Source organism: Lepisosteus oculatus, chromosome 12 (genome assembly GCF_040954835.1).
Source record: "Lepisosteus oculatus isolate fLepOcu1 chromosome 12, fLepOcu1.hap2, whole genome shotgun sequence".
In the NCBI taxonomy this organism is placed as follows: Eukaryota; Metazoa; Chordata; class Actinopteri; order Semionotiformes; family Lepisosteidae; genus Lepisosteus; species Lepisosteus oculatus.
The window spans coordinates 28988248-28998479 of NC_090707.1; positions in this window are offsets into that span (position 1 = coordinate 28988248).

The window sequence follows — 10232 nt, forward strand, 5'->3', positions numbered from 1 at the left end:
CCCAGACTGTATGCCTGTTTCACAGTGGGTCAGCTGCAGTGGTCAGCGGCTTTCCTAATCCCTGCCATGACCACTACCACTCCCGTCCTGCCCCTCACGGCGTACCCCAGCCTGGCGCTCTTCGGCCGCAGCACCAGGCGAACGCGCTACATTAATGTGAGTTTGCACCCTACACCCTGCGGAACCGCTGTGTACATACAGCATGAAAATGTTGTGATATTTAGAAATATAAAAAATGTCATATAATGTCCATTATATTTGCTTCTTTAGTTTTTCAAAGAAATGTCTATTTGTTAAAAGAAAACTCATGGTGATTGCTGGATTTGAACACCCATCCCCAGTCTTATAAGTCATTCACTTAAGCCTTATACTACTGTTTGTGCTACAGTACCTGAATATAATTATACTGTAACGCTTACGGCCGACAGGTACTGTGTAAGAGCCAGCTTACCAGAGCTCCCGACGGTGACCTAATGCGGCAAGGGCGCCCGCCTGAGCCCCCATTGCGTTACATTCTCCCCCGCTTAAATCACCGTACCTGGTGAAGGGCTATCCCACCCCGCCTCTGACACCAATGTAACGCAACAGGGGCTCAGGCGGGCGCCCTTGCCGCCTTAGGTCAGCCCCCCACCGTCAGGGGCTCGAACCCGGGACTCCAGCGTCACTCAGCAGGGACCCAGCCTGGTGAGCCAAAGAGAGATCTCTCTACAGCCCAGTAGCTGTAGTCCTGCTATCACAGGGAAGGGCAGCGACGTCACCACTCTGGTAAGCCGGCTCTTACACAGTACCTGTCGGCCGTAAGCATTACACTCTCCCCCGCTTAAATCGCCGTCCCCGGCGAAGGGCTATCCCATCCCGCTCTGACACCAATGTAGCGTTTACAGGTTCTTTTCAGAACAAAGGACCAGTGGAGACGCGATTAACAAACCAAGCGCTAGCTTTATTCATTAACAACCACACAAAACCAAACACAGGATATACACGCACATGAGGAGACTGACGGAACACGTACACATCTTTAGGGTGGTAATTACTTAACAACACGCTATACTTTTATAAGACTACACAGGACACTAGAACTACTAGGACATTATTTACACCAGTAGGGTCAGCCGCTGGTCATCGTGCTGACCCTCAGACTCTCCCCAGCTACCACTCCCAGCATGCCCAGCAGTACTACGAGCGCCTAGGGGCGCTTCCTCCTCACCACGAGGCGAGGGCGTTACAATATCATTATTAATTTATTTAGAAACACGATTCCATATTATATTCTCTATTAATCAAATTCTAAATTTGTTCCTAAATTTATACCATTTATGAGCATGTGAAAGGCATGGTGAATCAGAGATTCTCAAAACGTACTTTGTATGTTGGAAACTTTGATGGATATTTGTTACAGTGTATTAACATCAAGAGGATTGAACATTTATTTTTCACACAGAGGTTTGTCCATATAAGTGTTTTAAACCTCGGGATGTCAGTATTTTTATTAAACTAGATCAAAATGTCTAATTTCTACATAACTTGTAAATGTTCATATATATATAATTTTTTTTTAAGTTGTAACTTTTACTATTATAAATGCACTTGTATTCAGTAGTTAGCCAGCATCATTTCATTGGGGTACAAGCGATCTGACCTGCTAAAATATATCTGAAACAGATTTCAAGATTAAGTGGACTGTTCCTGCTGAAGAAATGGAAAATGATCTTCAGCTATGCTTATTTTCTTGTACGCTTATGCTTAATTTAAATGCAAAGTTAAATTACATGAAGAAAGATACAAGATGTGAAGAAGGGGTTAACTGACTCCTTCCTAAGCAACAGGCTGCAGTTTAAGGCGAGCTAGGAAACCCCAGGGAGGGTAATCTAAAACCCTGACCATTTGGCCAAAAGGCTGTAAACTGTCCAAACACCATGACCTCTCTCCATTACCATAGTACGGAGCAACTTCAGAAGCGGCGGGAAAACCCTATATAAACTGAAACCGGCACTTTGAACAATAGTTCAGTTTTGTTGTTTCTTGCGGGAAACAAGACTTTGGTTCTATTGTTCCTTACATGCAATAAACTAATCTGTTTAACTTCATCTTTGGATCAAGAACTTATTTTTTGTGTTACAACATATATTACATCCTGTTTGACATAGGCAGGTGCTCCTGCTTGATTTTCAGTTTTACTCTACATTATGTTTTTATTTGCACTCTTGATGTAGTTGACTTCTTTGCTGTAAAGGAACAACATTTCACTTGACCAATTATTATTGTAATGTAAACATTTCCCTTCTGTGAGACACTTTAGTTCTGAAGTCTATCTCCCAGTAGATTACAGCACTTTGGTTAGTTACGATTCATGTAAACAGCTCTTTTTCCACAGTGACTTAATTACTTATGGTTCTATTCTTGTTGTGTCTTTGAATGATCTTCCTTCCATTCATTAAGACTTTCTTGTCCCTGATGACTGTCCCCCCACTACTATATGTTTCATCAACTTTAAAGTATATGACTCATAGCAAGCCCTTTGAGACGAGATCTTGTTTACAGTACTATCTAGGGACGAATGAAATAATGTTAGACCAGTAACGTGTTCAGAAAACAGCTTTAAAAATAAAGAGAGCATCAATGATGTCAAGCTTTTAAAAAGGCTTTTAAAAGTGTAACTCTTCTATAAACAGAGGTGGCAGTAGATAATTTAAAATGAAATAAACTGCAATTCAAAATTTGCCATGAAACTACAACTTTTAGAGTTTTACAAAATTTTATTGTGTACTTTCCGATCCCTTCCCCCTTCCATCCTGAGAAATAAGATTCTACTGATTAAATCTTATTGACAAATAAGTCAATAATGACAAAAAATCCAATATTTTTAATCCATTATCTTTTATCACATTGTTTAGGATTTTACACAGCACTCAAAGCATGTAACTTGATATGTTCTTAACATTCCAAACAAATGTGAACCCTACTATTATTAATGCTACGATTATCTTAGCACTGACAAGTATATACAGTAAGCCTTTATTTTATTTGGTTGTTATTTACAAGTACAAGAGTTATCAAAAATATAAGACTATGTGTCAATTTATTCCATTCTCAAAATGCTATTTTTTCTATTATTAAATACATATCTCTTCAATAAAATGGCTTATATTGTAGTTTAATATTTTATATTTAAATGGAGAATATCAGACACTTACACTTCAAAACTAAAAACTAGTAGTAACTGAAATGTACTTTTTATTTAAAAAAATCTATCCCTTTTCATTTCCTGGAGTTGAAAAAAAAACATCCACACAAATATCCATATAGGGGTAACCATGGTAGGAAAACATGGAGTCATACAAAATGGTTATGAAGAAACTGCTAAAATAAACAAAATACTTGTAAAAACTTCACAACACTATTAATCTAATTGAACACGTTTCCCAGTTTCACTGTTTTCAAAGTGTAAAATTGCAATTATCCCTCTATCACATTAATTAAAAATATAATTCTAGGCCAAAAAAGGGGTTATAATTAAATGAAAAGGAGATTTCAGTGGCCTCCTTTCTGATTTATTACATATCATTACTTATTAGAAATCCAAGCTCCAGGTGAGGTAATGGGTGAAGTATATGCAGCTTTCTGTGCATCTTTGTTCATTGTTCCCCTGGCCTTTTACACAGTTAATCTAATCATTAGTAGCTCATTAAGTCTTGTTTCCTGTCCTGATATTCACAGCACTTTCCCTCCTCCCTTTTGCTCATACTGACGCACTGAGCTTGTTATTTTAAATGCCGTGAGCTATACAAAACGACAGCAGGAGCCAGAATAGAAAAACACCTGAACAGTTAACGACTTGGTGTGAAAGGGAGTTAAACGCACTCCCAAGTGACAGTATGCCCTTTTTCAGAAGGTGAACACTGTAGACTTCATTTCGAAAGAGCTGTACTAATGAAAATACAGATGCGAAACTCTAGCTAATGCCAAGTGTTCACTCAGCATACCAAGCAAATGGAGTGATGTAACAAGTTCATTATATCAGCTTTATTGTATCACTTTACAGAGAAAATGTAATAAAATGGCAATTAAGTGAAGACTTAAATCAGGTTAAATAATTAAATAATATTGCTCTTAAGACAGCATTAGTATATTCCTTAGTATTATTTCAATATAGTTTAACTAATAGTCAAGTAGATGTGAAATGTAAGGAACAACAAGGTTCCATGTTTTTACACAGAGCAAATCTTGAAACCTTACAGTTCTGACATTTGTTTTCTTGCAATTATGTAATTTAGGATTTAGGGTTGTTATATGACTTGATCCACTATAAAAAAACACCAAACTCTCATAAATTAAATTGATTTCAAAGGTAGACTATTCACTAAAGCAAATGTAAAAACAAGTTATAATACATGACATAGCAGAACCAATTTGAATACACATTGTTAAAAAGGTAGTAGTGGGAGATACACATCACAAAGACAGAAATATAACATGGAAATATACAAATAATAATAATTGCTTACACTTATATAGCGCTTTTCTGGAGACTCCACTCAAAGCTCTAAACAGGTAATGAGGACCCCCCTCCACCACCACCAATGTGCAGCATCCACCTCATCATCAAGTTTTTTTAAAGACAAAATAGGGTAACAACTGTCTTCCAAACCATTTGTGGGTTTTAGCACTGATATGTGATAGAACCTATCATTGGAAATTCTGTTCTGTCCTCCTTATCTTGTTTCTCTTCCTCTGACCCGTAGAGGACAAAATACAGTTAGCTAACAGTACTCTTTTATCTACCCTCAACACCTTTGCTCCTTTAAAAACATGAACCATCTCCTTCTCTCGCCCTGCCCCCTGGTACAATGACCATCTGCGATCCATGAAGGCAGCCTCTCGCAAACTTGAGCGCAGGTGGCGTCTTTCTGGCCTAAATGTACATTATCAGGCTTGGAGAGATTACTTATCTGAATATAAGGTTAATATAGAGTCTGCTAGATCCACCTACTTCTCTCACATCATTGAAAATCACCAAAACAACCCCAGACATCTTTACTCCACCATCAACAGACTGCTCAAGCCAAACTGCCCCACCACATTACCTGCCTCATTGCAACTTTGCAACACATTCTTAAATTTCTTTAGTTCTAAGATTGACAACATCCGGCATCACATTCTCTCCACTACGCATATAATTTCCGTACCTCCTCCCTCCTCATCCAACTTCTCTGGTTCCCTTCTCTCCAGCTTCTCTCTTCTTGACTCAGCATCCCTCAATAAACTAGTTACACGCATGAAACCCACCACATCTATTTTAGATCCCATTCCTACCTCTTAAATTCAGTACTGTTTCTCTTCTCTCCTTCCCATTATCCTCAATATTATACATTAATCCATGAGTACTGGCACTGTACCAACGGTCCTCAAAACTGCTGCCATTACCCTTGTGCCAAAAAAGTATAACATGGTTCTCGACAATCTTCACAATTTTCGCCCCATCTCCAACTTACCCTTTCTTGCAAAAATTCTAGAACGTGCTGTCACACTTACATAACCACCTCATGACCAACAACCTTTTCGAACCCCTCCAATCTCGCTTCCGTCAACTTCACAGCACAGAAACTGCCCTGGTCAAAGTCACTAACGATCTTTTAATAGCTTCTGATTCTGGTTCTCTTTCTATACTCATCCTTCTTGATCTCAGTGCTGCTTTTGACACTGTTGACCATAACATCTTACTTTCTTGTCTTGAGACTGTGTTTGGAGTTTCTGACACTGCTCTCAAATGGTTCAAATCTTACTGATCGCTGTCACTTTGTCTCATCTTAATTGGTATAGGTCTGAAATTGGTCTTTTTAAGTCTGGTGTTCCTCAGGGCTCAATACTGGGTCCCTTGCTCTTCAGCATTTACATGTTTCCACTTGGTCAGCTTTTAAGATCACATGGCCTCAGCTTCCATTTTTACGCTGATGATACTGAAATATACATCCATACCAAACATGACACTGATGTGGCTGTCTCTATTCTATCTAATTGCGACAAGACTGAAGCCATGCTTATTGGCACCCCCCATCAACTTCGTAAAGCCAATCCTGTAACCCTATCTGTAGATGGTTCTGTACTTGAGCTTTAATCAAAATTGAAAAACCTTGGGGTTATATTCGATTCTGGCTTAACATTCGACCCACATGTGCAGCATACTGTCAAAACATATTTTTTTCACCTCAGAAATATCGCTAGACTACACCCTATGCTATCACTAACTGTGTCTGAAAAGCTGATCAACACATTTGTGTTCTCTCGAATTGACTACTGTAATGCTCTACTCGCTGGGGTATCTAAATCTACTCTGAACAAACTGCAGTATGTCAAAAATTCAGCAGCCAGAATCCTGACCAGGACTAGTGCAAGTGTTCACATTACTCCTATCCTGGAGTCCTTGCACTGGCTTCCGGTCAAATTCCATGTAGACTTTAAAATCCTCATGCTCACCTATAAGGCTCTGCATGGCTTGTCACCTCAGTAGCTGTCTGAACGTTTATCACCCTACTCCCTAACTTGCAACCTTTGCTCTTTTAATTCTGCTCTCCTTAGTGTCCCCCAAGCCCGTCTACATTGTATGGGTGACAGGGCCTTCTCCTGTTATGCCCCCAAGCTCTGGAACTCTCTCTCCAAAGATATCAGAGAGTCACCTTTTCTAAACTCCTTCAAATCCAGACTCAAAACCCTCTTCTTCAGAAAAGCCTTAACTGGTTCCATTCTTCACCCCTCTGCTTTTCTTAGTACCAACATCCATGGTCTCCTCTATATATTGTAATTGTGTTTTATCTTGTGTATTCTTCTTTTTATTGTTTGTTGACATCCTGTAAAGCACTTTGAGAAGCCACCTTTAAAGGCTCTAAATAAAATAAAGTTTATTATTATTATTATTGGAGCTGAACCAGAGATCTACACACAGAAAAAATTAACAATGTCAATAAAAAGAAAGCCAAAAACTATATTTCAGAATTTGCTTGGCAATTTTTCACAAAAAAGAAACCATGATGAAGGGTTGTGTTACTGTTTATTTAAGTTTATTTCTTGTAAATATATGGCTGTGTTTTCTGTATTTAATGTTTTATCTGTTAAGATCCACAAAGATGTCTGTTCCAGCATCTTGTATTATATCACAGAACCTGCTACCTTATCCTGTTAAATGGGGTCACCTGTTAGTCAGGTAGGATGTGGGGTGGGGTTTAGGGAATTTAGCCTGGCCTAAATGGGGGGACATAGAGTATTTGTAACAAGTAGAGATTTGCACTCGTTTAATTTTATATTTTGGTGTCCAGTGTTTACTATTACAAACCAGGGGAGAGTGAAGTAAAATAATTAAAATTAGATGGTGGGAAGTATGCATTGGTGAGGTATCTATTTTTTCTTTCCTGGCACAACACCAATGAGAATAATATAAATACAGGAATATATTTATTTATAGCTACACAACACTAAACAAGAACACAACATACAGTAATAACTATATAGACAATATATCTCAGAGGCCTATGTTTCACAGACTCGGACACGTGGAATGCCGGCTCTGTAACTTGAAATTCAAAGTAACACCTTGACGGGCCAACAAGAGACATTCCCTGCATCTTAAATAGAAGAATATGGCCCAAGACTAAATCACACCTTTTACAAGACTGATGGCCAAAAAGTAAATGGAAATCTATCTTGCTAACCTAAAAATTAATCAACAACTAGGAGAGAACATCAGTAGCCTGAGAATTCCACATTAAAGGAAATCAGAATATTCTAAAATAAATACAAGTTCAAATTATTTAGTCAGAATCTGGTCTCCAGGACTGTTTAGAACATTGTCATCTTCCATGACACAAATGTAGAGGAGGTAGGGGGTTATTCCTTCTTCTTCCTGTGTATTCTGTTTTTCTTTCTCCCTGTTATTACCTCCCTTTTTTGTTTTCCTTTCTCTCTGTCCCTTTCTGTTCTTGATAGTTTTTCTCTTTGTGAGAACATCTAATTAAGACATTCATTAACTAGAGTGAACCAGAAAATTTTCTTTGACTACATACAGCAAAGTTAACACCTCAAGTGTATTGTTTCCAAGCTGTTTAGACCAAGATTAGTTCATTATCATGCAGACTGTCAAAGATCCAAGATAGTCTTAGAAACCTTAAAAGAACTAAAATAATTTTGCATGCTAATCAAATTTCAAATTATCTCTGATAATTTCTTAGATTGAAACTCATGTAACAGATCTCCCTGTATGGTATCCGAGCATGGGGAAAATGCTACATTAACCCCTGTTTCAATCTTACAATACAACTTGCAGTTTTCTGTGTTTCAAGTAGCAGTAGTAAGTCCTTTATCCCAGTCCATACCTGTCTTCTTTTTCTGTTGACTGAAATGACTGAAGCCGCTACTGCAATGAGAGCTTCCCTTGCTTTTGGTGATCTGTACCACATTTAACACCAATGTTTAGGAGTTTCCCTACTGCTAGAATGTTTACTCTTATCCTGGGAATTTGACTGTTTCCCATTACAGTTGTCTCATCATGAGACGCAGCTTTCCTTGAAGTGTCTTGCTCAACTGGAGCAGTTCAATTCCTCAAGTTGAGGGTCTGTTACTCAGACAGCCCGACTCTTTCTAGGGAGAGAGTACTGTAGCTCAATCAGCTCTGGGATTGTTATGTAACCTACCCTTTCCAGGTTTGATGTTATTCCAGGGTCTCCCGGCTTGGTCTAGCTCCCTGTGAACTGACTAGGATGATAACCCAACATCTCACATCTTAACTGACACTCCAGATCCCATTTCCCTCTTACAATTCCTTAATAACTAAAAACAAATATTTCCTTTCACTTCTGCTCAACAACCCTAACTGGCCTAAGATGTTGCCTTAAAAGATATTTATTAATAGTTTAATTTACTATGAACTATATATTTTTTACATATTGTAGCACTTCAGAGTTCACATGGACACCCTCGCCGCTGCCACATTAGGTCGGCCCCCCACCTTCGGGGACTCAAACCCAGGCCTCCGAAGTCACTCAACAGGGACCCAGCCTCTTGAGCCAAAGGGAAATCTGCCGTCAGCCCACAGGGAAGGGCGGTGACGTCACCGCTCTTGTAAGCCGGCTCTCACAAGCAATGGAGGCCGTATGCGTTACACTATAATGAACACAGGAAGAAAATTAAAAACATTTTGTAAATGATAGGAGACCATACATATATCCAACGGTTCCTTGATAAACGCTAGAGCTTGGGTATCAACCAGCTGGCTGGTAATCCTGGGCTAGGTACTCACAAATCTCTGTAAAGAAATCTCTGATATTTTTATGTCCCATATGAATTCCTTTAGTAGCAAATGAGACTCCAAGCTGTTAAAGAGATGAAAATTAAACAAAGCAAAACTGAATTAATTTAACTCAGGATTAAGCCCTTGGCTGGAACACAAACTCGGATTATCTAGGACCAGAATTGAAAATCACAGTATAAGGGCTTTTTTGAAACCAAGCACTGAATGCAAGTAAAAAGCATTAACAAGCAAGGCAATCTATTAGATTTTTAAAAATTTTCAACTCTTGAAAAACTTAGATTTTATGAGTCCTGTGGTAATTAGTGAGCTTCAGTACTACCCACACCTAGGTGTGCTAGCACTTAGACGACGTGTAACGGACTTAAGCAGAAGGAAAAACAGGAAAAAGTATTCACTGTTTAAATTAGTCTTTCCAAACTAAAATACAAGGGAGAGAATCTAAGGATAATCAAAAAGGAAGCTACAAGGAGAACAAAGACCAAAGGAAAAACAAAGGTTAAAAACAAAAGATTGTGTAGATGGGTGCTTATACCCACATTCTAGGACTATCAAACAAATTAGATGAAAGAGAAGCTACCACAATAGTAGACAATTATGATATTGTTGGAATCACAGAAACCTAGATAACCAAAAATGATGGAGAAGAATGTAAAATTAGTGGACATACTCTATTCCAGCGAGACACAAAAGACGAAACTGGAGGAATTGAAACACTACATATATGCCAGCATATGCCAGCAGCCATATCACCCTGCAACTCACAACTGGCAACCCACTGAAGCTAAGCAGGTGTGAGCCTGGTCAGTACCTGGATGGGAGACCTCCTGGGAAAAACTAAGGTTGCTGCTGGAAGAGGTGTTAGTGGGGCCAGCAGGGGGCGCTCACCCTGCGGTCCATGTGGGTCCTAATTCCCCAGTATAGTGATAGGGACACT